The sequence below is a fragment of the Anthonomus grandis genome, chromosome 16 (genome assembly GCF_022605725.1).
Source record: "Anthonomus grandis grandis chromosome 16, icAntGran1.3, whole genome shotgun sequence".
NCBI lineage: Eukaryota > Metazoa > Arthropoda > Insecta > Coleoptera > Curculionidae > Anthonomus > Anthonomus grandis.
The window spans coordinates 13475695-13503545 of record NC_065561.1 but is presented as its reverse complement, the minus strand read 5'-3'; the positions used below and the strand labels follow the sequence as shown (position 1 = coordinate 13503545).

The following is a 27851-nucleotide window of genomic DNA, read 5'->3' as shown; positions in this document are numbered from 1 at the left end:
TTCTTTTATATTGAGTTCATGTTAATTTCTCCATTAGAATAAACATTTCTTTATTTTGGTAAATTGTTATGTATGTATTTTATTTTTAAGGCAAAGGGGTTTAAGTGACTGGCCTATGAGTTTTAACTCGCAAAAAAGCCTTGCATAAACCAAAAAATGATGTCTAGAATTTATGAAATGCATTTTGAAACATTAAAATTACAATATTTAATAAAAACAGAAATATAAAATATCACCGAATATTTTTTTTAATGACCATAAACTTTAAATCAAACATTCTCATAACTCTTAATTTGTTACTTGGACCCCTTTGCTTCTGACCCCCTCTATAATATAACAAACTCTTATCTGCCCTTAATAATATGCGCATCAAAGCTTTTAATGTCAATACTGTAACAATATTATCAAAGCAGCGAATACCTGCTGTTCTTCGTCATTCCGAAATGATACAAGTGGCACCGCACGACATCTCTGGAGACACGTCGAAGGTTTGCGAATCTTTTGGAACCACGCACGGTCTGCCAAGTATATTAGGAGCTGCGTCGCTAAAGGCTTGTTGACAATCAGTTCAAGTTCAGTTCGGAATATTGGCGCCATATTTAAATCGGCATAAATAGTAATACATAAATGTTTCTAGTTGTATTAAGTGATTGTGTTTAGTAGTGTAAGTGTCTAAATAAGTATATCAGTTGACTATTTTTGTGCATCGAGTGTTTAAATTCACACCGAACGGGTCAGAACGCTGCAGTACAATATCCATTAAATACCGGATATCCACTTATGAGCCTAGATATTACTGAATGCTTAAATTCTTCAAGTCAACCTTTTCTTTCTCCCAGTTTCGTTTGAACTTTATAAATGTCCAATTCTACTAAATTTTTGAAATACCTGGATATCCTTTTTTCATAAAATAAATAAAAAACATTCAGGATAAACCGTTGTTTTTCAATAAATGACAATTAAAGCTAGGCAAAATCGCAGAGGGGTTAATACAGGTGAGAACGAGGCCATCTAATCCACATCAGGCGTAATAAACTCAAAAAAAGGGGGGCAAAACAAAGATGATTTCGCGCAGAGCAAAAGGAAAAAATCGCGTCTGTGGTATAAGAAATCCTTTGTTAGATCGTTCCCGACGAGATGCCCAGAATCATAGCATCGAATAGTCCCGGATTGAGGGCCGCAGTGCTTGTGCGCGGGCACACGAACAGCGATCGGTATCGCAAAGCGTCAGATATTCTATGTACCATGCTTCCAGCCGGCCCACGACCACCACAGTCGAACTCCGAGTGTTCCCCCTGGAAGAAGGGGAGAAGACCTCCTGGACTCATCGTCGACGACAACAACAACGGGGTAGCAGCAACGTGACAGTCGTTGAGAAAATAAATTGAGGTATGTTGATATACTTTATTGGTTTTTTTTCTGTTCAATTTAATGGTGATTTTAATTAAATAATTTTTTTTTAATGAAAATATTTTTGCTCAATTATGTATAAAAATTTTTTTTTATGATTTTTATTTTTCTTACTACGGCTTAAGTAATCAGATTAAAAATTTTTAGATTAATTTAAGACGCTGAAGCAAACTGAATTATATTAAAGAAATTATAAACACAAATAATAAAAGGGTGTTAATGCGGCTGTTTTTTTTTAAATACACGGTGGTGCAGATTAAACGTCATTAATCTTAATACGTGATAAAGAATTTAAAAAGAAATAGACTTTCATTATAAAATTTTTGTCAAAATGTTTAATAACAAAGATACAGGGTGGTAAAGTTAAGAATAATTATTTGTTTATTTATCATAACTTTTTAAAGCAGCTCAATTTCAATTAAATTTCGCATGGAGGTTACTGTAGTACATTGTCAATTACTAATAAAGCCAATTTTAAAAGAAAATGCCAGTGGCCTAACATACGAAGGATGCTAAGGGGGGTACGGTGTGTACTACATATTCGTATCCGATGACTCCGATATTCGTATCTGGCATCAAAAAATTCTCATAAAAAATATCGAATTCCACTACGTGCCCACTGTACTCCTAATAATGGGTGATACTTCAAAACTGTTTTCAGTATTCGCCTCCATAGTATAGAGACTGATATCTAAACTTCCAAAACATCCATCATATCTCTTCGGAGTGCTAGTATTACCATAGTTGGGTCTCTTCCATTAGTTGAGTGAGTATAACGGTTCTGTTTTTCACTAATTACGCACCTTCGACCGCTTCTTGTTATATCATGAAGAAAATTATTCAGTCGATAACGATGTCAAGTACAAGATACATAATTTTGCCAAACTCCAACTCTACTTGCCACGAGCCAGCAAGAGTGGCCTTCTTTAAGTAAAGCCACCGTTTTTACACAGTCAAACTCTCACGTAAACTTCTAAAATGTAACTGTCTTAACCTTAATAATCAAAACTTAAAAAACTTACAAAAACAAAACGTTGAAATTTTTTTCAAGCAAGACATATGTACCGAATAAAATGAAAATTAATTAATAAGCCCTAAAAAAATTGCGGATAGTAGAATGGTTTTTTGCCTCAAATCTGCGAGGTGATAAAATATTTTCTTATTAGAAGTCAACTGTTAGATTATCCATTTAATATGGAAAAAAGTTACTCTTTTAAAATTATGATTTAAGGCACTGTTTTTAAAATATCTTAATTTAATTGTTCAGAAATACCTGCTAAAATTTTGCAAAAATTTATAAAAAAAAGGAAATTGGGACTGGATTTGTAAAAAAGTTGAATATAAAAGATGATCAAAAGTCACCTTAAGTCATTATTTCATTTGACAGGTTTAATTTAGGATTCAAGACTAATTTTCTTTTTTTTTTCAATGTTTTTGTACCATTTTAACTGGCGTTTCTGTACAACTAAACTAAGATATTTTAAAAACAGGGCCTTAAATCAAATTTTTGCAAAAGTAACTTTTTTTCCAAATTAAATGAAGAATCTAACAGTTGACTTCTTATAAAATATTTTATCACCTCGCAGATTTAAGCCAATAAGAAACCAAGTTCCTCCGTATGTTGCGCCACTGGCATTTCTTCGAACAATTAGCTTTAACAGTAATTGATAATTCACTACAGTAACCTGCATGCGAAATTTAATTAAAATTGAGCTGGTAGTTTGAAAGTTATGATAAATAAACAGATAATTATTCTTAACTTCAACACCCTGTATCTTTGTTACTAAACATTTTTGAGAAAAATTTTATAACGAAAGTCTAAAATACAATGTCTTTTTAAATTCATTATCACATATTAAAATTACTGACGTTTAAACTGGACCACCCTGTTTGTTCTATTTATTTTTTTGTATTAACTTTTCCCAGAAAATTTAAAAAATAATTTTTATTCTTAGCGTTATTAATTTTAGTGTTTATTTTTTGCTTATATATTGTTTATAACTTCTACACTCCTTAAATTATTTCTATAAAATTGGGGCATCAAAAAGCATTTTTTGTTTGACTTAAATAGTGAGCGTTGCCCCTTCGTGGTTACTTTAACGGTTTTCTAACACCATAAATTTAAAATTTTAAGATCAAAAAGCGATGATCCAAAGATCGCTCTTTTGAATCCAGGATCGTAAATAAAAGTTTTTTTTTTTACATTTTAAAGTACATATGGACGGTGTTATGCAAAAATCGACTAACCCACAAGAACATAATTTTTAGATAATTGAGTTTAAAGTTTTATATTTAAATAATAAATCAACAGGTTTTAGAAAATTATTTATTTTATTTTCTAAACATAACATTGGCTATCAAAAATATAATGAGTAGTAAAAAATACGGATTCAACTGTCACATATGAAAGAAAAGGTCATCAGATGTGGCTTAGGTCATTTTTGAATATTCGACATTCGTATATAAGTGAAATAAGGAAAAATGAACTCAAAATACAAAAAAAAACCTAAAAAACATTAATCTTCAAGAAAACTGTCATCTATTTCAAAGTCTAAATTTTCCCCAGGACCTTCAAGGTCCTCGTTAAAATCTTGCTCTGAATTTGACTTTAAAAAATTATAAAACACTTTAGCATTCTGGGGAACTAGCTTTAATATTTCTTTTAAATCTTTAACTTTTTCTGTAGATAAAGTTTTACCATTGGGCCGTAACAGAGACAGCCTAACTTCTTTTAGAGTAGGTTTGCGACCTTTCGTTTTTTCTCAATGTTTACTTCAGAATAAGATACATCTAAAATGTTATTTTTCATAAATAAAATTAACGGCTTCTCTCTTTTTAAAAGAATTTCGTGAGTTTTTAACCAACTTATGCCTTGACGATTAATATCATATTTTCTATTTGTGACAGCTTGTTCCAAATTTTGCACTGAGACGAATTCTTCTTTGGTCATTCTATTAACAAATTTATTTTTATTTCTGCAGGTCTTCACGATACTAATGTAATCTTGTTCTGTGTAGTCTTTGCTGGTTCTTTAGGGCACATTCCACGTCACCAAAGTGCGAGTCGTTGGGTAGACACGAATGTCCTGATAGTAAAAACTTCGATAATCGGATCTCTTCCAAAGAGACATGATTCTGCAACAAGTGTATTAAGAGTAACACTAACTTGATACTCCTATTCTGGCCACCGCACGAGTCTGACCATAAATTAAGTTTAGTAACTGGATGCTTCACATTTTCCATAATAAACTTACGAAGGCACGAGCCTACTTCTTGAGTTCCCCTCGCAGCTTCATGCTCTAGCCATACATTAAAAACTCCCTTACCTGTGCTTCCAACAGCAATACCCAAATTATAAAGATTTAATTGCCTTTTATAGTACACGATACCCATCGGTATCTTAGGAAGTGGATGCGTCTTTTGTAAATCAAACGTTATAGTTTCTGTATTGGGGTCTTCACGGGAAATTTTTATGTCGTTGTTCATCTCTGCACGCAAACCTGCTGCAGTTTTAAGGTGTTTCTCATGGTCTTTTTCTATTTGATTTTTGCCTGCATCAGAAAAGTTGAGCTGGGCTTTATATGTGTCACATGTTTTGCAAGTATCTTTATGCGGCGTTTTAAATCTTAAATTAAAGTTTTTGTAAAATATTTGTTTATACTTTGACAGGCTCACAGGATTATTCGGGACTTAAAAACTTGGATTCGGTTTGCTGTCTGCAATAATGGGATACATAAGTTGGAAAGGAAGCTATATGTCTAGTAATTTCTTCAATGCGTCGTTAATCGATTGCATTTTTGCCTCCACTTTTAGTGCCTCTTTTATCTTTTATTGTCGAATCGCTTTTAAGCTGGTCTTTTGATTAATTTGCAATGTTTGAAGTATTGCCTTTTTGCAAACTTGTATATGTTCAATAAAATAAATCCTAGTCTTTGATCTTCTTGAGGTTTCTTTTTTTGTATAGGTCCTTTTTTTCAATTTCTTTTACACAGGTATTTAGTAAAACACACCTTCCTTCGAATGTTCCCATGTCCCAATATTGATCAAACAGCTTCTTTCTTATTTTAACGTCCACTTTTTCTGTGCATTTTTTTACGCATGAACATCTAAAATTAGCATCAAATACTTTTGGTTCAACAGTAACGTTTTTCGCAGTTATGTATCTTTGGTTCGTGTTACAAAATTATTTTCTGTCTTCTCTTGTTTGAAGTTCATTCTTTCTTTTTCTTCCGCGCCTCTTTCTGCCTTGATTTATGCCTCCAACTTGTGATATATCTTGTTTATCTGAACTACTATCGGATGGTACGTATTCACTTTCTGATGGCTGAAAGGGATCTTCATCACTAGATAAAGGCGTGTTACAGATATTATCACTTCTTGTTATCACTTCTTCGGTATGAGAAACGTTAATAATTTCCTCATGAAGCAGGGTGGAGGATGGGTCCTGTAGCCTGGAACTAAAAAACTTTTTCGCACTTGCGGGATGAAAAGTGCACTTTTCGTCCCGTATAATCGGGACTAAAGTGCTACTTTTAGTCCCTAAGGATTAAAAGTGCTAGTTTTCGTCCTTAGGGATTAATAGTGCTACTTTTCGTACCTAGGGATTAAAAGCAAAAGAACCTTGAAAAAAGGGACTAAGTGACAGTGGAAGTGAAATAAAAAGGTGTCTTTTTATTTGACATGTTTTTGATAGGGTTCCTTAATTTTCTTTATTTTTTTCAATATTTTTTTGGAAAAATTATTCAGAAGTGCGAAAAATAGTATATAAACCTTGTGACTAAAGTATCTTTTTATCCCTCGACGAATTGTATCCCTCCCTTCAGCCTTCGGTCGGGATACAAACTTTTCGCCGCGGAATAAAAAGTTACACTTTAGTCCCTTGATGTATAAAGTACTATATTTTTAAACATAAATAGTCTAGCTTAAACCCTACATTGGTATGTCATTGTCACTTTCAGATAAGGTACCATACGGGTCCATACTAGTTGACGATAGATCTGTCGAAACTTGATTTTCAGAGATAAACACCTCTGATCATTATCAATAGGGCTGGCAAGTGGATCAGCCTTTAACATATCTAAGATCTTTTGAGCCCTAGACATCTTTACCCCAAATAAAATTTACGCAAACTAAATTTTAACTTATTCGGTATTAATCGTTTTTCAAAAATGGTCTATTACACATATGTGGGTTAAACCATTTATGCAAAATTCTTTACCGGCTGATACTCGGTTTGTGGGTTAACACATTGTTACATAAATGGCACTAGGGGTGTCTGGTTGGTTAAACCTTTTTTGCTTTTCGTTAATCGTCATCTAAGCTGCGTTTTGCGAGGAAAATATTATTTTTTAGCAATTTGTGGGTTAAACGGTTTTTGCATAACACCGTCCATATACTCCTTAAGGTTACTAAATAGGGCCGTATCTAGGATTAACTTATAAGAATAAGTTCCATGACTCTTAAAAAATTGATTGCGTATTTATTTAATACATATGATAATGTCTGTGATCAATTGATAGGATCCGTTAGGAAGGTTGAGAACTGCTATAATTCTTCGATTATTCTCGTATTCATAAATTTGTATTTTTTTCAAATACTACAGTCTGGGTTTTCTAATTTGTCTATTTTGTTTTCTAGCTTTAGAACTTATAAGTCAAATTTAATATTAGCAATATTAAATCAATTTTTGTTAAGCATTTTTTAAATATCTCGATCAAACGTTATTGCAGTATTATCTTCTAAAGCCGAGAGCAACGTTAAAAGTGCATTACTTTCTTTAACGCATTTCTCCAATTCATCCGATCAATGACATTTAGGCTTCACTTCTTCTGCGCTACAATTTTTAGAAAATTGCTATTACTAAAGTTATTAATTACATATTTAAATAATTTTTCATTCACCCTTTTTTGAAATAACAAGCCTAAATTAAATGAAAGATCTCCCAAACACATTTGTCCTGGACTTGGAATATCTAAAAATTCAAACGGGTTTATAAATGCCTTGCAATAAGTGATATAAGGAGTACCTAATTGAGTTAAAATGACCATTAAATGATGTCAAAGGCCTGAAAGGAAGATACTGAAACATACAGACGTTATACTGTAAGTAACTTTTACTTAAAATACTCATTAATTATAAAGCAAATAACTTAGCAACTGCATCCATCATCTATCTATACATTATAAAACTTGCTCTTGTAGAGTCATCTAGTACAGGTGTCCATCAAAAAACCTCAATTTTTTAGACATTTAGTAAAATAAATTCGAAAACTATTGCAAATTATTCTTATATATAGTAATATATACACATTAAAATGGTCTAAGGAACACTTAGAAAAATAGTTTTTTTCGCCTTATAAATTTTTATATATTTATATTTTCATACGGAATATATACTATTTTTAATATTAAGATACCAACGAAGTAAAATAAATATTTGGGTACAAAAAATCATGCCAGAACAGCGTTTTTTGCTACTTGCACATTTTCCAACCGAACAATTGTGATTTAGTTTTTATTCAATAAAAATGGAAAGACGACATTTAACTCGAGAGGAAATGCTAAGAGCAGTCGGAATGCTTGAGGAAGTCAAAGAGACGTTGCAAGAGATTTGGATACATCACCCAGTGTAATTAACCGTTTGTGGACATGATATAAAGCGAGAGAACGGCATCAAGGCCCGTCGCGAGTTACCACACCTGCCCAAGACCGTTTTATAACTTTGCAAGCTCAAAGAAATCCCACGGTAACAGCCTCTGTTTTGGTTCAGCAGCTCTCACGAGTGCATAACGTCGAGGTTTCAGGTCAAACTATTAGAAACCGTTTGCATGAGAGAGGACTTCATGCCAGAAGACCCCTAAGGGTTCCTCGGTTAACTTTAGGAAATCGAGGTGCAAGATTAACGTGGTGCCAAGAACCTGTTAATTGGAATCAAGAAAGATGGGCCACAGTTCATTTTACGTATGAGTCTCGATTTTCATTTTATCCTGATTCTGGTAGAATTCGTGCCTGGAGAGAGGAAGGAAATGAAAGTCATTTGCGTCTTGCCCGGGAAGTAGTAAGGCAACGTGGTGGATCACTAATGTTTTGGGGTGGCATTAGACTTGACGGAAAAAACAACCTCATTTTTGTGGAAAATATAATGACTGGAATAAGTTATAGGGATAATATACTACTACCTGTAATTGTTCCATATTTACGCGAAATGGGCCCAAATTCAGTGTTGCAACAAGATAATGCCCCACCACATCGAGCACGGCTTGTACGAATCGCTATTGAGGAAAATCAAATCAATCTTCTACCCTGGCCCTCTACCACCGGACCTTAATCCAATTGAGCACGTTTGGGATTGGTTAAAAAGGCAACTTCTTCAACGATTTGACTTTTTTCAAAGCGCTCTGGAGCTTCGTCTTGCTGTGACACATGTTTGAGAGGAGTTGCCCCAATAATTAATTAATAATTTAATTTTAAGTATGCCTACGCTATACCAAAGTGTTATTAATAATAGAGGTGGACTACTAGTTTAATTTGTATTTCGTAAATTTTTATTTTTATATATTTTTTTAATAAACGGTAATAAATGAGATTTTGTTATTTATTTTTAATTGGGCCCTAAGTTATGAGTAAATTATAATCTACAAAAAAAGTTAATAATTATATTGTTATTTTATTCGAATAATGTAAAAAAATTGCAATAATTAACTTTTTCCCAATCTTCTCAAAAATATTAACATATTTGTATGTGTTTCCTAGACCAATTTGATGTGTGTATTATACTATCTTTGATTTACAAATTATATTCAAAGATATGGTGTAATGAGTCACATCTTTGATATATATTTACGTATTCTACGTAATCTTATTAAATTATATTCCACAACACATCTCTTATGACCCAAAAATTATGACCTGCTCAAGCGTACTTTGATAGGCTGATGTACACGTTATGTAGAAGGTATACGAGCGTCTTATTTGGGTCACCTAGATTACGAAAACACCGGGTTATACCAGGATCCGAGCAGAACTAAGGGAATGAGGGCACTTTGAAAATCCTGAAAAAGTCGTTTTCGACGTCCGTTTTTGAGGCCAAAAATGGGCATCAAAAATGCCATATCTCGGCTATCGTAAAAGCTACGACCTTGCGGATAGTCTCGTTGGATTCAGAATGACAAAACTAAGACAAAACCGTTGGAATTTTCCCGATAGCTCTCATAGAAGCCGAGATATCGACCTTCAAAGTTTGAGTTTTTTCATTTTTCGGGTATACCCCCCCGTATCGAATTTTTTCACCAAAAATTGATTTTTTTCGAAATCAAACTAAGTATACCAGCGTCTTATTTGGGTCACCTAGATTACGAAAACACCGGGTTATACCAGGATCCGATCAGAACTAAGGGAATGAGAGCACTTTGAAAATCCTGAAAAAGTCGTTTTCGACGTCCCTTTTTGAAGCCAAAAATGGGCATCAAAAATGCCATATCTCGGCTATCGTAAAAGCTACGACCTTGCGGATGGTCTCGTTGGATTCAGAATGACGAAACTAAGACAAAACCGTTGGAATTTTCCCGATAGCTCCCATAGAAGCCGAGATATCGACCTTCAAAGTTTGGGTTTTTTCATTTTTCGGGTATACCCCCCGTATCGAATTTTTTCACCAAAAATTGATTTTTTTCGAAATCAAACTAAGTATACCAGCGTCTTATTTGGGTCACCTAGATTACGAAAACACCGGGTTATACCAGGATCCGAGCAGAACTAAGGGAATGAGGGCACTTTGAAAATCCTGAAAAAGTCGTTTTCGACGTCCGTTTTTGAGGCCAAAAATGGGCATCAAAAATGCCATATCTCGGCTATCGTAAGAGCTACGACCTTGCGGATGGTCTTGTTGGATTCAGAATGACGAAACTAAAACAAAACCGTTGGAATTTTCCCGATAGCTCCCATAGAAGCCGAGATATCGACCTTCAAAGTTTGGGTTTTTTCATTTTTCGGGTATACCCCCCGTATCGAATTTTTTCACCAAAAATTGATTTTTTTCGAAATCAAACTAAGTATACCAGCGTCTTATTTGGGTCACCTAGATTACGAAAACACCGGGTTATACCAGGATCCGATCAGAACTAAGGGAATGAGAGCACTTTGAAAATCCTGAAAAAGTCGTTTTCGACGTCCCTTTTTGAAGCCAAAAATGGGCATCAAAAATGCCATATCTCGGCTATCGTAAAAGCTACGACCTTGCGGATGGTCTCGTTGGATTCAGAATGACGAAACTAAGACAAAACCGTTGGAATTTTCCCGATAGCTCCCATAGAAGCCGAGATATCGACCTTCAAAGTTTGGGTTTTTTCATTTTTCGGGTATACCCCCCGTATCGAATTTTTTCACCAAAAATTGATTTTTTTCGAAATCAAACTAAGTATACCAGCGTCTTATTTGGGTCACCTAGATTACGAAAACACCGGGTTATACCAGGATCCGATCAGAACTAAGGGAATGAGAACACTTTAAAAATCCTGAAAAAGTCGTTTTCGACGTCCCTTTTTGAAGCCAAAAATGGGCATTAAAAATGCCATATCTCGGCTATCGTAAAAGCTACGACCTTGCGGATGGTCTCGTTGGATTCAGAATGACGAAACTAAGACAAAACCGTTGGAATTTTCCCGATAGCTCCCATAGAAGCCGAGATATCGACCTTCAAAGTTTGGGTTTTTTCATTTTTCGGGTATACCCCCCCGTATCGAATTTTTTCACCAAAAATTGATTTTTTTCGAAATCAAACTAAGTATACCAGCGTCTTATTCTGATCACCTAGATTACGAAAACACCGGGTTATAACAGAATCCGAGCAGAACTAAGGGAATGGGAGCACTTTGAAAATCCTGAAAAAGTCGTTTTCGACGTCCCTTTTTGAAGCCAAAAATGGGCATCAAAAATGCCATATCTCGGCTATCGTAAAAGCTACGACCTTGCGGATGGTCTCGTTGGATTCAGAATGACGAAACTAAGACAAAACCGTTGGAATTTTCCGGATAGCTCCCATAGAAGCCGAGATATCGACCTTCAAAGTTTGGGTTTTTTCATTTTTCGGGTATACCCCCCCGTATCGAATTTTTTCACCAAAAGTTGATTTTTTTCGAAATCAAACTAAGTATACCAGCGTCTTATTTGGGTCACCTAGATTACGAAAACACCGGGTTATACCAGGATCCGATCAGAACTAAGGGAATGAGAGCACTTTGAAAATCCTGAAAAGGTCGTTTTCGACGTCCCTTTTTGAAGCCAAAAATGGGCATCAAAAATGCCATATCTCGGCTATCGTAAGAGCTACGACCTTGCGGATGGTCTCGTTGGATTCAGAATGACGAAACTAAGACAAAACCGTTGGAATTTTCCCGATAGCTCCCATAGAAGCCGAGATATCGACCTTCAAAGTTTGGGTTTTTTCATTTTTCGGGTATACCACCCCGTATCGAATTTTTTCACCAAAAATTGATTTTTTTCGAAATCAAACTAAGTATACCAGCGTCTTATTTGGGTCACCTAGATTACGAAAACACCGGGTTATACCAGGATCCGATCAGAACTAAGGGAATGAGAGCACTTTGAAAATCATGAAAAGGTCGTTTTCGACGTCACTTTTTGAAGCCAAAAATGGGCATCAAAAATGCCATATCTCGGCTATCGTAAAAGCTACGACCTTGCGGATGGTCTCTTTGGATTCAGAATGACGAAACTAAGACAAAACCGTTGGAACTTTCCCGATAGCTCCCATAGAAGCCGAGATATCGACCTTCAAAGTTTGGATTTTTTCATTTTTCGGGTATACCCCCCCGTATCGAATTTTTTCACCAAAAGTTGATTTTTTTCAAAATCAAACTAAGTATACCAGCGTCTTATTTGGGTCACCTAGATTACGAAAACACCGGGTTATACCAGGATCCGATCAGAACTAAGGGAATGAGAGCACTTTGAAAATCCTGAAAAGGTCGTTTTCGACGTCCCTTTTTGAAGCCAAAAATGGGCATCAAAAATGCCATATCTCGGCTATCGTAAGAGCTACGACCTTGCGGATGGTCTCGTTGGATTCAGAATGACGAAACTAAGACAAAACCGTTGGAATTTTCCCGATAGCTCCCATAGAAGCCGAGATATCGACCTTCAAAGTTTGGGTTTTTTCATTTTTCGGGTATACCCCCCCGTATCGAATTTTTTCACCAAAAATTGATTTTTTTCGAAATCAAACTAAGTATACCAGCGTCTTATTTGGGTCACCTAGATTACGAAAACACCGGGTTATACCAGGATCCGATCAGAACTAAGGGAATGAGAGCACTTTGAAAATCATGAAAAGGTCGTTTTCGACGTCACTTTTTGAAGCCAAAAATGGGCATCAAAAATGCCATATCTCGGCTATCGTAAAAGCTACGACCTTGCGGATGGTCTCTTTGGATTCAGAATGACGAAACTAAGACAAAACCGTTGGAACTTTCCCGATAGCTCCCATAGAAGCCGAGATATCGACCTTCAAAGTTTGGATTTTTTCATTTTTCGGGTATACCCCCCCGTATCGAATTTTTTCACCAAAAGTTGATTTTTTTCAAAATCAAACTAAGTATACCAGCGTCTTATTTGGGTCACCTAGATTACGAAAACACCGGGTTATACCAGGATCCGATCAGAACTAAGGGAATGAGAGCACTTTGAAAATCCTGAAAAGGTCGTTTTCGACGTCCCTTTTTGAAGCCAAAAATGGGCATCAAAAATGCCATATCTCGGCTATCGTAAAAGCTACGACCTTGCGGATGGTCTCGTTGGATTCAGAATGACGAAACTAAGACAAAACCGTTGGAATTTTCCCGATAGCTCCCATAGAAGCCGAGATATCGACCTTCAAAGTTTGGGTTTTTTAATTTTTCGGGTATACCCCCCCGTATCGAATTTTTTCACCAAAAATTGATTTTTTTCGAAATCAAACTAAGTATACCAGCGTCTTATTTGGGTCACCTAGATTACGAAAACACCGGGTTATACCAGGATCCGATCAGAACTAAGGGAATGAGAGCACTTTGAAAATCCTGAAAAGGTCGTTTTCGACGTCCCTTTTTGAAGCCAAAAATGGGCATCAAAAATGCCATATCTCGGCTATCGTAAAAGCTACGACCTTGCGGATGGTCTCGTTGGATTCAGAATGACGAAACTAAGACAAAACCGTTGGAATTTTCCCGATAGCTCCCATAGAAGCCGAGATATCGACCTTCAAAGTTTGGGTTTTTTTCATTTTTCGGGTATACCCCCCCGTATCGAATTTTTTCACCAAAAATTGATTTTTTTCGAAATCAAACTAAGTATACCAGCGTCTTATTTGGGTCACCTAGATTACGAAAACACCGGGTTATACCAGGATCCGATCAGAACTAAGGGAATGAGAGCACTTTGAAAATCCTGAAAAAGTCGTTTTCGACGTCCCTTTTTGAAGCCAAAAATAGGCATCAAAAATGCCATATCTCGGCTAACGTAAAAGCTACGACTTGCGGATGGTCTTGTTGGATTCAGAATGACGAAACTAAGACAAAACCGTTGGAATTTTCCCGATAGCTCCCATAGAAGCCGAGATATCGACCTTCAAAGTTTGGGTTTTTTTTTTTTTCGGGTATACCCCCCCCGTATCGAATTTTTTCACCAAAAATTGATTTTTTTCGAAATCAAACTAAGTATACCAGCGTCTTATTTGGGTCACCTAGATTACGAAAACACCGGGTTATACCAGGATCCGATCAGAACTAAGGGAATGAGAGCACTTTGAAAATCCTGAAAAAGTCGTTTTCGACGTCCCTTTTTGAAGCCAAAAATGGGCATCAAAAATGCCATATCTCGGCTATCGTAAAAGCTACGACCTTGCGGATAGTCTCGTTGGATTCAGAATGACGAAACTAAGACAAAACCGTTGGAATTTTCCCGATAGCTCCCATAGAAGCCGAGATATCGACCTTCAAAGTTTGGGTTTTTTTATTTTTCGGGTATACCCCCCCGTATCGAATTTTTTCACCAAAAATTGATTTTTTTCGAAATCAAACTAAGTATACCAGCGTCTTATTTGGATCACTACTCTATCTGCTTTATCTCCTTAATATAATGCTAAAATTTAATAGAAACTGTGAATATGTAAAAGATATTTTTGATATAATCCTTATAATAAATCATTAAATGTTAATTGGGTTTTATCAGTAATCTGTCTAAAACCTTTGCCATCATAGATTTTTTTATACAAGTAGTTCATACTAAATAACCTTATCAAACATAACGTATACAGCGTTGTCGGACTTGACATATTTTCCTTCCAACTGAAAAATACATTAACATGATTCTGCCAATAATTACTCCACCTAATTTCAAATCATATTAATGTTATAAATATCTAGAAAAGAATAATTTTCGACGAAACGCAAATAAACAAATCAAATTTGGCAAACACAATGATGGACGGGAAATTTAAATTCATAGTCAGTTGGCAGTGCCGAAAATTATTACGGTTGGCAACTAAATTACGTCTACTATTCGAACTATAGCCAGATATACAAAAAACTAAACTGAGATAATTTGTACTAAAATTGAAAGGTTTAGAGCTAGATTATTTTATTATTGTGAAAACAAACTGCGATATTAGATTGAGATTCTCTGAATAGAAATATTTTAGTTTTAAAATTTGTGCACAGATATAACGAAAAAAAATATGTTAGACTGAAATATACAATTGGTACCTTCCATGAAATATTATTTTATATTTATTTGCAGTTTTAAGTTCCTTCTTGTTAAAAATTCATGTTTCTTTGCCAATTTTTCTCGATAATTTATTTTATTTTTAAGAATATTTCGACAAAATAATTAAAATGTTCTTAAAAACTTGCGTGAAGTTTAGTCAATTTCTCACCCAATACTTTAACGTTAGAACGTTTTTGATGTATCAAAAACTCTGTAGGTTCAATGGGTGAAGGGACACAAAGTCGACGGTCTCACAGTAGTATATCTATAGTCAATAGTTATCGAAAAAAACACGGTTCATAAAACAAATAAAAAAAGAACAAAAATAAAATTAAATGTTCAAAATGGTTGTCACTCACGGCTTGACAATATTCAAGGCAAACAATAAACTCTCGTTGCACATTTTTCTTACAACAAAATCCTTTCTTTCAAGTCGTCTAGACTATTTGGCCTATTAACAAATATCTTCGACTTGAGGTATCCCCGCAAAAAAAAGTCCATTGGTGTTAGGTCAGGCGACCTAGCAGGCCATTCGATGAGTCCTCTCCTTAATTCCTATCCACCGATTATTGTTAAGGGTTTCTTCCAAAAATTTACAGATGTACAGTGGCAGCATAGTGTGAAGGATCACTGTTTTGCTAGAAAATTAGTTCTTCGTCAGGATGGTCTGGGTTCAATGGATTTGGAAATAAAGCTAGTAAAGTTAGAACTAATTCAAATTGGAGAAAATGGAGATACACTTATCCCGTAAAAGTCTGTTCACAGAAAAATGGACCTATTACTCTTTCGTAATATATTATTTGAAGGTCTCTTTGAGAAAAATGGACTACTTTTTTAAATTTAAAAAACTTGAACTGAACTAAAGACAATTTTGTCAACTCAAGGACTACCAAATTTGCGCCCTTAAAATATATATTGCAACAAAAAAATAGTCCCACAATATTTTTATAAATCAAAATAAAGGTTTCTATATATTGAACAGTTTGAGGGTAGAAACGTGTTCGTAAATTAATAATTTCTACTTTTATATAATCATTTCTTAATTTATTAAAATTCATAAACTCCCTAACAGATAGCGCCCAACTATGAATAATACACGCAAATTTAAGCTCAACTATGAATTTTATTATCCAGTCCTAAATCCTAAGATATTCTTTATTGTTTATTATACATATTTTTATTATTCTATTACTGGAATTATAAAATATAGTTCTGCCCCGAACTATATGTGAGTATGATGGTAACAAATGACAAATGTTGCTCTGTGTTTGGTGAGTTTGACTTGCTTATGAAAATTGTTTGTTATTGTTTTGTGATTTTTATTTGAAATTGAAATAATCTTTTTTTAAACATTTTTCACTCTTATTTTACTTGTCACTTGCAGAATATCTAATCATATAAATATCGGATTATATATCCGTAGAGATACTATTTCTTACAAAAATTATTAAAATATGTCTGAAAAATAACTTACTTTAAGGTTAGAAAACCTCTAATAAAAGAGTCGCAGTGTATTTGTGCAACAGGTGGGTATTTTGGATTTAACCGACCTCTGTGTCATTAAACTCGAATCACTGAAGTTCGAGATAAAACTCGGCGCGTAAAAATGATAACATTTAAATTGACCGCGAAAGGATCAATTTAAAAAAAAAACTTATTATTTACCCTTTAATGTACATGGGCAAGTAAAATGAATGTGCGGTAAAAATGACTTACTTGTCTTCACATATTTTTGATGTAGTGGATGATTGGAAATTTCTGCATTTTGATAGAAATTTTCTGCTTGATTTGATTGCAAAGGAACAAATTGAATTTTGTTGCAGTATTAAAAAAATATCCTATATACAGCAATTTACGCGGAAAGCCCCATTTTTATCAGCCCCATTCAATAATTTACAGCAGCATTATTTAAACTTTCATTTTGTGGTTCTGCTGCGCATGCTTCTAATAACTTCTGAGCAAATCATCCCAGATAGTTGTTGTTGCTGCTGGTTTATTGGGTGACTTAAAAGCATTTCAGAGCTTCGTTAATATATCTTTAGCTATTCATTTAGCTTTTGATATATACTAAAGGAGTTTTACTCACTAGGCTGATTCCACACAAAACTGTCTTTCACCTCTTTGACATTTTAAATACCGTCAAACGGGGTGAATCGGGACGACTATTAGATATTTATGTTATATTTTTTTTATACAACTGCCGAACAAAGTTAAAATTTAGCAGAAAGTGACCGTAGTCCATACAACAGCAGAAATATGTATTTGATTATTTTTTAATTTCCATGGATTATAAAAAAAATAAATAAATATTGGGTGTCCCGATTGACCCCGTTTTGGGGCGACTCGGGACGCGCCGTTTTAGGCCATGTAAAATGCATGTCGCCCCGCGTATGAGGTGAATCGGGACCAAAAATTAAAAAAAATTATATTTTTCATATATTTTTAAGTATAAAAACAAAAAAAATACTACATTAAAATACATAAACAGTCTTTATTTTACAGTTTTCAGTTACAAACTTAAAAAAACCACATTAAAAAAAAATATTTTCAGAAATAATATAATAATATTAGATGGCATAAGATTTTAACTTCAATTATAAAGGAAATTTGTATCCTCCTCGTCGCAATTTGGTTGGTTTAGGTAGTTTTTTATTAATTTGTTCCGGCGTAATCATGCAAATATCTTCCACTGTTGGAAAAATAAAAAAAAAAAATATTTTTCGGTTTGATCTGAGAAATTAAACTTCAAAACTTTTACCAAAGAGTCCCTTAATTTGCCCGATAAAATATTTTTCCACTTTATTTGTCTTAAATTTAACCTCGACAAAATCGTCAGTGGCAATGCTATTTTCCATTTCCATTGCTTCAGATTCTGCTTTATCTGACTCAAGTTCGAAAATGTCGTCCTCTTGAAAGTCTTGAGGCACTGTTGTCTTGCTTGTTGGCGGTTGCGGTTGCGCTTCTAAAAAATCTGTGGTAGAAATGCTTTTGCCTGTCTCGACTGTAACTTTCTTTTTCCTTGCTATAGTAGGCTTGCATGCATTCCTGATTTCCTTAAGCACTTCTACCACAGATTCCATCCAGTCATTAGGATCATCTTCTTCGAGGTTTCTTTCTGGTGGGAACCATTTCAAAACTTGATTTCTATCGATGGGAATGATTCCTGTGCCACGAAAACCGCTTTTAACATTTTGTGTTACAGTTGCTTCTGGTTTGCTTATAGCTTGCCTTAGTAGGCTTGGAAAATACTCCTTCGGCAAAGAACACAGTCTACTACTAAAACCTCAAAAATAAAAATCAACAATTGCGAAACACAGCATAATTAAATTTTTTCTTTGATTTTTAATTTACGATATTGCTATCTTTTTATTCACCGGCGATTTTCTCAAAAACTAATAGTCGTATGAAAAAAATGCAAGAGACCAAAAATTTAAATTTTTGTATGGTTTATTTTTTGGTGTAGCTTAATTTAGAAAAAAATGTATGTACACATAAAATTTTGGCCGTCAAAAGTGTGCACCCCCTCAGTTTACCCCTTAAAATTAGTTTTACGCCTTTTCTAAGATAAAAAGTAAATAGACCGCCTAAAATAACAGGGGGTATTCCAAATTTCGTTAAATTTGATGCAAAACTCTAGACACAGTTTTAAAAAATCGATTTTTTTTACACTTCTTGCGATGGCTGTAGCTTGAAGGGGGTGCATTTTAGGACCCATGTTTATAGGAAAAAAAAGTGTTATTTTGACCTCAGGAATACGCCCTTAAAATATATGTGGTGAATTTTGAAACACCCTGTATAGTATATGTATAGTTTCCGATATAGCAATACTGTCCCTTTGAAGAAGTCAGCACCCTGTATATATTATCTGATATTATATGAAACAAGTGATACTTATTTAATACAATAAAATTACGCAAAATATTAAAAAATTGTATCTTAAAACATGAATTATTAAGAAATCTATTAAATATTTTATTTACATAAAAATGCTTTTTATTAGGTAAGTTTCTTTACTCTAATGAAATGCGTTAAAAAAATACATACATAGTTCATAAACAATAATATTATATTTAAAGCTTACTCTGTTATTAATAAATATTTATTATATAAATATTTTTTGACGACGTCACTGGTAGTGCTTGTGTCGCATATCGGCGGTATCAACAATGGAATCCAGCGGCGTTTCCATGTGATTACCTTTTTCGTTAAAATAAATATGTACATTCATTTAACGTTGAATATCGACTTTATGAAAGACTATCTTATCATAGTTTATTAAAAAAAAAATATCTGATATTTCATTGAGGAGGAATAGTAGTATTATTTTGTGTCTGTCAAATTAACTGACAATTTTTTTAGACATTATTAAAAGTTTTTTTGCATAATATTTTTTATTAATTAGTGTAGAAGCAATGCAAATTAATACTTTATAATCAACTGCATAAACTCTTCAAAATAAAAACCTGTATTTTCTTATTACAGAGTATATTGTCAGGTAATATAGCGGTTTGCATGCCGTTGTCCCCAAAAACTGATCAAAGCCGGATTGAACCAATCCGAAATTTAAATGGCTAAGCGCAACAATGGTCCCGTAATATATGGGACACTTAACAGTATTACCACTCTCTCTCTCTCTCTCTCTCTCAGTCTCTCCTGTTCTCTCGACCCCTCTATCCGTTACTCTCTTTCGTTTTGCCCTCTTCCCTCTGATTCGCGAATATAGCTGCAATATATTCCGTCTATACGTGAAATCAATGTGTTCGGTAGGTTGCTAGGGACGACGTCCGGTTGCTATGGCGACGACGGTGCGACGCTGCTGCACCGACGCCGGCGACGCTTTGTGTGTGTGAACTCGACGCCTTGTCCGCTCGTTTTGGACACCGACTCCCCGGATCGTCTTTTTCCGTTTGATTTCGGTTAGGTTCGTTCGTTTGTGCCATTTTTTTTTCTCTGGTGGTTTTGGTTTTGGTCTGACCTACTTATTTTATAATTCACTGTTTTATTAGGTAGTACACTTTGGGAATAGTTCAGCGGTTTACGGGTTTTCGAATAATTTTAACTTTAGGGATTCATTTAGGTCTATAGATGATGTTTACTGATTAATAGAAGGGAGATCGTTAAAGAAATCTTAGTTTTTGTTCTTATTATTTTTTGTCAAAAATTGTACTAAACTAATAATTCAATTTAAAAGATATGTTCTACTGAATTTCTACAATAGCTTTATCTTAAAGGCACTTAAACAGGGTGTTACAAAAGTTCGGGCCGCTACTTTAGTGTCGTAACATACATATTGTTTTAAGACAAAAGTTTAATGTTTTTCCTAAATCGCTTCCTAAGGAAAAGACCACCATTTAAAAATGGCACTAGTAAAGAGATTTTTGAAACGGCAAAAGAATTGCAATAATTTTTCCTTTCAAAAGGTCGTTCTTTAATCGAAAAAGGTAAGTTGAAGCAAATTTAACAGAGACGTCTTAGCGTATGAAACAGAGAAAAGATTGGAAACATCTTCTTGCGATAATAGATTCTATATATTCTATTTAGTTCATTCTATAGATTCTATACAGGGTGTTTCAGAACTATGGGATCAAAATTCTAGGTGTTGTTCAGTGCAACAGCAGAATCCATTTAAGTATAGGAACCCATGTCCGGAAATGTGTCACTACGCTACTACGGCCCTAAGACGCGTTTAAACTTAGAAAAAATATTAATTACCTAAATAGGATCTGATGCATTTATTTTTACCTTTTGTATATGATACCATGACAACAATTGTTCAAAATGTCTTCTTCCAACTTCAATACACCGATTTAAACGCCGACATGATTTCGGCGGATTACACTAAAAATTTGATCCTCGTTTTGAATTATTTCAAATGCTGCTGTTATTCGTCCAATTGAGTCTAGCTCTGCTTCTACTGGAGTTTCGTAGACTAAAGACTTTTCATGTCCCCACAAGAAAAAATCGAGCGACGTTAAATCGGGTGACCTAGGAGGCCAAGAGACTGCTCTACCTCTGGCAATCCAACGCTGCTCAAACCGCTGAGCCAAATACTCGCGTACTTGTACAGCAAAGTGAGCCGGCGCTCCATCATGCTGAAACCACATTTGCTGTCTAACGTTTAGTTGAACATTTTCAAGGAGTTCTGGGAGAACTTTCTCCAAGAAACTCAGATAAATAGGTCCTGTTAACCGTTCCGGTAAAAGGTATGGCCCAATGAAATAATCATCAACAATGCCAGCCCGACGTTGACAGGCCAACGATTCTGATGTTTTCTTGGAAAAATTGCATAAGGATTTTCTTCGTCCCAAAAATGGCTATTCCTACTATTAAAAATACCATCTCTTGTGAAAAAGGCTTCATCGGTCCACAAAACATATCGTAAAAAATTTGGTTGTACAATGATGTGATCCAGAAGCCATCGACAAAATTGAACTCTAGGATGATAATCGGCTGCAGTCATACCTTGAACTTTCTGGAAGTGGTAAGGATGGAGTTGTTGTTCGTAATAGTATGTTCGTGTAGTACCCGCCAGACAGAAGCGTTTCTCGTATTCGTTTTCTTAGCGACGTCACGTGTGCTACTTGATGGTTCATCGGCAACCTCTTCTTCAAATTCGACCGTTCTTACGGTTCGAGCAACACCAGTGTCATGCATCGTGGTCTTAAACATGCCTGTCTCAGCGAGCCGCCGATGAACCGCAATAAACTTTTTGTATCCAGGATGCTGTCGTTCGAGATAACGTTCATGATACAACCGCGATGCTGCTCGTGCATTGCAGTTTGTTGCTCCGTATGCCAAATGCATATCCGCCAATTCTTGATTGGTAAAGTTTTCCATTAGCAATAAATGTTTAAAAATTATAAGCTATAAACCTTTTAAACATGACATTGAGAATTGACATTAATAAGCGTTGATGTTAAACAATTGTTGTTATGGTATCATGTACAAAAGGTAAAAATAAATGCAGCAGATCCTATTTAGGTAATTAATGTTTTTTATGAATTTGAACGCGTCTTAGGGCAGTAGTGGCGTAGTGACGCATTTCCGGACATGAGTTCCTATACTCAGATGGATTCTTCTGTTGCACTGAACAACCCTCAGAAGTTTGATCCCATAGTTCTGAAACACCCTGTATATCTCGAACGACTCTAGCTTTTTGACAGTTTGGGCTTTTAACGTCTAGGCTTCCACCCCATACATCGAACACACTTTATCAACCTTAGTCTAACTCGCAGGCCTAAACTTCTACTTGTGAACATTGAAGAGTGAAAAGTAAATGTCTTGCCAGCCATTTCTATTCTGATCTTGATTTCTTCGTATGTACTAGTAGTTCAATAATAACTATTACTAGATATTGGTATTTTTGGACCCGCTCTACTTGTTTCTCATTTAGTTGTGATAACAGTATGAACATTAGGGTTTTTACCTATTACCATGAGTTTCGTTTTTTCTATGCTGATGATTTCTATGTTCCTACTTCTTCACATGCTCGTTCAACTCTCTCTTAAAAGATGTGTAGCTCTTCTGCACTCTTCGTCATTATTGCAGTATTGTCCGCACATCTAAGATTATTAATTAGTGTCTCTCCAATATTCACCCCATGGGTATGTCGTTTTGATTAAGATTAATACTCTTTAAATTTTCAACAAAATCGTTTGTCATCTTAAACTTTATTAAAGGCCTTTTGGATACATTTTTAGTATACTCACTACACTCTCTAGTCCCTAATATTTCTCTGAAACCAAACTGTATCATTCTTTACATTTACGGTATGTTCTCTGTTGGACAATTCTTGAGAGGATTCTTAAGGTGCGACTCATCAGGCTGACTCTCCTACTATATACGTCGCATGACTTGAGATTGATTTTTTTAGGTAAAGGAATAAACTGACTAAAACGAATAAACACTGACTTAAGCCATTCACTTTATCGGAATATTCTTCGTTTCGTCAAATTTTTATCGTTTAATGCTTCCCACATTTTTATCATACATTTTCTTTCCAGGTTTGCTTCTTATGTTCTTACGTTAGCTGAAAGTTTCCCTGTAAGTTTCTTGTGATCATTGGTATGTTCTTCTTGTACCCTACCCTAAATTCTTTTAATTTTTAAGCATACTGAAGGTCGTGCTTGTTATTTAGTTCCTTTATTTCACGATAGTCTTTTTTCAAGCATTCTTTTTCGGCCCTCTCTATATGTCATGGTCTATTGTAATTTTAGTTACTTGTAGTTGCTATTTTTGTGTTAACGCTTTTCGAGGATGTTTTGGTACATCCATGGTTTCTTCGCTGTTTGATTCTTTCTGTCCACGACTTGTTCCCTTACCTTTAGCATTGTTGTTCCAAGCAGTATCAATATTTGTTATTGATGCCTCGGATAAAACCCTCGCAATTAGTTCGTCAAACGGCCTTTGGTATGGTATCTTTTTTGAGATTTTCCAAGTTCGTTTTCTTTGGTGAACTTTGGTCTTATTGATCGTTATAGTTTCCTCAATTTTATTTTACATTTGCTAACAATAAGTGGTCAGTATTATCGTCCGAACTTGGATAGCATTTTACCCTCTTTATGCTAAACTGCTTGTTAAAATATAAAATCTGTGATAGGGTTGTTCATAGAAGGTGTTTGTGATGACTAACTTTTTTTCTTTGTGGCAGACCTAGACCAACATCCCCCACAACATTGCGGTTTTACCAACTTTGGCGTTAAAATCCTCTATGATTATATTAAGCTCGTGTTTTTCCAGGTTTTTGGTTAACTTATCAAAATCTAAGTAACACTTTTCTACAGTTTGTTCATAGCTGTCAGCTGTAGGAGCTTATATTTGTATATAAAGTTTGTATTTATTGGGCTGGTGGTGCTATTACTATCATTCTCTCATTGAATGGTATTAAGTTGGTGAAGCTCTTTTTTGATCAAAATGCTCACACCCTATGTTGGGGTTTTGGGCACCTCACATCACTAAGACCCAGGCCTCACTAAAATGTATGAATAAATGTTTGAAAAAAACTGAAAAAAAAAGATCATTTATTAGTTCCACTCAAAACCTAAAATCTGGTAATTTTCATGACATTTTTGTCATTTGCATAGGATCTCCAGATTTTCTGGGGAGACCGGGGCAGGTTGTAACAATTTATGGTTTATTTTTATTGTAGCAAAAACTTTTTGTCCTACAAATTTCGTATTTTCCTACCATATTCTACAAACCTTTATAAATGTTATAAGAGACTTAATTTGTTATTTACTATAGTATTATTTTAAAAGTATCAAAAATAAAGCAGGCATAATTTTGGTACAATTTACTCCGCCCTTGGGGTAAGTTGTACCATTTTGGGGGTAAGATGTAACATCGTTTTCTACTTTAGAAAACTAGCTTAAATTATAGTTAAAGCAATGAGAATGAACATTTTGCTCAACAGGAAAAAAATAAAACGAAAATAGCTACAAAATAAACATTTATTTTTATTAAAAAATAAAATTCTAACAAAATTTCAATAATATAATCTTTAAAAGTAATAAGAAAAAACATAACTCAAATAAAGATAAAGTTCAAAATATGCATTTGTAGAACCAACAAACATTTTATTCGTCGTCTGAGTCACAGTGATGACATATATAGAATCCGAGATCACCGGGAGTGCACTCATCGTGTGCCCACTGCTTACATGTTTTGCATTGAATCCATCCTTCTCCTGGTTTGCTATTAAAAAATTTCTCGCAGCAAACAATGCAAATTGTATCGTCTTCATCAGATTCATCGTCAGAAGACTGAAGAACCTTTCTTTTCGCTGCTTTAACCTTTGGCGCCAATGCTTTCCCTTTTTTTACAAGCTTTGCTTTAGTTTCCGACTTTAAAGCCTCCAGTTCGGGCGTATCAGTTAAAACAGCAGACTTTCGTTTTTTCCGGCCTCTAGTTGGTTGTTTTTTTGGTGCAGACTTTGGAAATAGTGTCACTGCTGCTGGAGAAAAACTCAGCATCGAAGTAATTTCACAGAAAACGTGATTAGATGGTACAGCATGAGAGGTAGAAGGCAAGTCTTCAATTGCAGGTGGTAAACCAGCCAGATGAAGAGCTTCATTCGGAGGATTAGTGAGTAAAGAACTTTGATTTCCTAAGGCACAACCATCATCAGGTATGGGCGGGATATCAGGTGGTACTTCTTCATGTTGACGGTCTTCTTGTACGTACGGTCGATCAGTTACACTGGATGGCAAAAAATGATCTTCCCCAAAAATGTTCCTGTTAAATGGTTTAATTCCAGTACATTGAAAGCCTTTGGTAATGTTATTTTGTGAAAGTGCTAAAGAAAGTACCTCACGAGCAAGTCCTGGAATATCATATATTGTCATAGATTTTCCAGGATGATTGCGCATCCAGGAGCCTTGTTGGGACGTCATATATTTTTTTAAGGGACCATAAACTGACCGGTCAAGAGGCTGGAGGCGATGGGAACAATGAGGTGGAAATGATAATAACACAACTCCATTTTCTCTGGCAAATTTAACAGTTTTATATGCCACGTGAGATTCATGGTTATTCAGTAGTAGTAGGATGGGTTTTTCGGTAGAAGGCCGAACATGTGAAATAAAGTGTTGAATAATTATAAAAAAGTCATCAACAGTCATCCAACCTGATCCATTGCCAGCTCCAATGCACCCTGGCGGACCATCTCGAATAAAGTGATCCTGAAAGCGCTTTCGAGGAAATAGAAACATCGGCGGGACGTGGTTACCAATAGCGCTTACTGCAATGCATAGAGTTACTAGAACCCCCTTTCACTGGATGTTATACCCCCAACTTGTTTTGTGCCTTTTGCGGCTATAACTTTTCCTATTTGAGTAAATTGAAATCTGTCCTGGACATTAGCAAGTTTGTCATAAAACAAATCAACATTTGTCTTATTAAAATTTGTCACACGTCCAATACTGGTTTCCTCGGGAGCTCGAATGGATAAATTAGGATGTTTTTTAAGACTATTCGTTAGCCAATCTTCGCCCGCTGTCTTATTTTTAGAACATGACTCAGGCACTTTAACTTTAAATGTTATAGCACAATCATAAGCTAATTTTCTTACCTCTTTTGGAGAGAGACCAAAATAAATTTTTGCGCACCGCTTAATATAAAGCTCAAGTTCATTCATTTGGGCATCTGTAAATATTTGTTTGTTTTTACTATACCCAAAATTTTCTAATGAGACATGTGTAATATTATTATTATCGTTTTTCACTTTAATTTTCTTAACATATCTGCTAAGTGTTACATGACAAATTTTAAGATCTTTTGCTACTGATCAAATGGATTCATTAATTAAAACTTCAAAAAATCTTCTTTGGATGTCTCGCCCCTACTTGTTTTCTTCTTATAGTTTCTCATGCTAAAATTAAACAATAAAAAACTATTATCTTAACCGTTGCAATTTTTGGGTAAGTTATAACACGTTACAATTTGCCCCGAGCTAAGTGTTTCAACATACCCCAGCAGACATGTGTCCACTATTTTATTTTATTTCAAAAAACTAAAAGCTGTAATCAGCTACACTGTAAAAGTGCAACTATATACCCTAACAAACAGCACCCCAACTTAAGTTGAACAAATGGGCATACATGCAAAAAGATATTCAAATTATATTCCTACCTTCAAATTTTACTTTGACGTCACAATTTTCCTAAACTGCACTTAAATTTCAATCCGAACGTACGCACTCTTCAAAAGTTGGTGGTTGACTGAGAGGCCCCAAGGCCTGCTTGTATATGCAATACGAGATTTGCCGAGTAGCGCCGACTTAAAATTCGGCTACTGTTTCAACTTACCCCGTGTTGCAACGTACCCCGGTCTCCCCTATCTCCTTTCCTAAACATCATCATGAAAAGAAAACCTACCATTAGGCCTCATACCGGTAAAAAAAAATTTCGCATATATACTCAATACAAACATACCTATATCTTAACACACTCTCATTACCATCCAACCCTAAAACTGTCAAGAAACTGAAAAAATCAAGATCTAAATTATTTGACTATATAAGACTAATAGAAGACAAAATACCTTTATGAACTCAAGGTGGATATTCTATTCTGTATGGATATGGCAAAAACTACATAGGAGAAGCTGGTAGGTGAATCTTCACCAGATTTAAGTAACAACAGCATATCTCTCTGAAGAAATTGATTTCCATATGTTAATATTGTTAAAAGCATTGTGCTATGAAAAGTGATTTAAGACTTTCTTAATTAGAAGTTTGTTGATATAAGTTTAAAGCTATATATACAGCTTTAAGATATTGCAATTGTAAGGGTTAGAATCATAAGAGTCTAAGTGCGTCTGCCACTGTCTTGAGATAATTAAGGTTTAAGTTAATTGATTATTGTAAATTTGATTTGAATGCATTTGAAATAGTTTTTGTATAAAAGAATGTGGTTTATGTAACTATTTTAAATACCGTATACTAGAGATTAAAAAAATCTAAAGTTCACTGGTTTTATGTCACTTGGATCCTTATGGTCCTGAGCACTTTACAATTCTATTTTTATGAAAACTTACACTTTATTATACAACAAATTATCAAAATTTACAGCAAAAACTAACTAAAATATGTCTAACCATCGTAATCTGACACGATACTGTCGTTGTCTTCATCCAGTTCTGTATTTTCTTCATCATTAAACAGAACCGTCTTTTGACTTTTTTTCTT

General features: G+C 34.8%; 1 protein-coding gene across 1 annotated transcript in view; it reads left to right on the top strand.

Annotated features, from left to right (window-relative positions):
• The first annotated feature begins 1258 nt into the window (after window positions 1-1258).
• LOC126745841 (uncharacterized) overlaps window positions 1259-27851 on the top strand; it is a 101037-nt gene continuing 74444 nt past the window's right edge. Inside the window, exon 1 of the mRNA XM_050453863.1 lies at window positions 1259-1389. The gene's annotated coding sequence lies outside the window, so the exon portion shown is untranslated. The remainder of the gene's footprint in view (window positions 1390-27851) is intronic.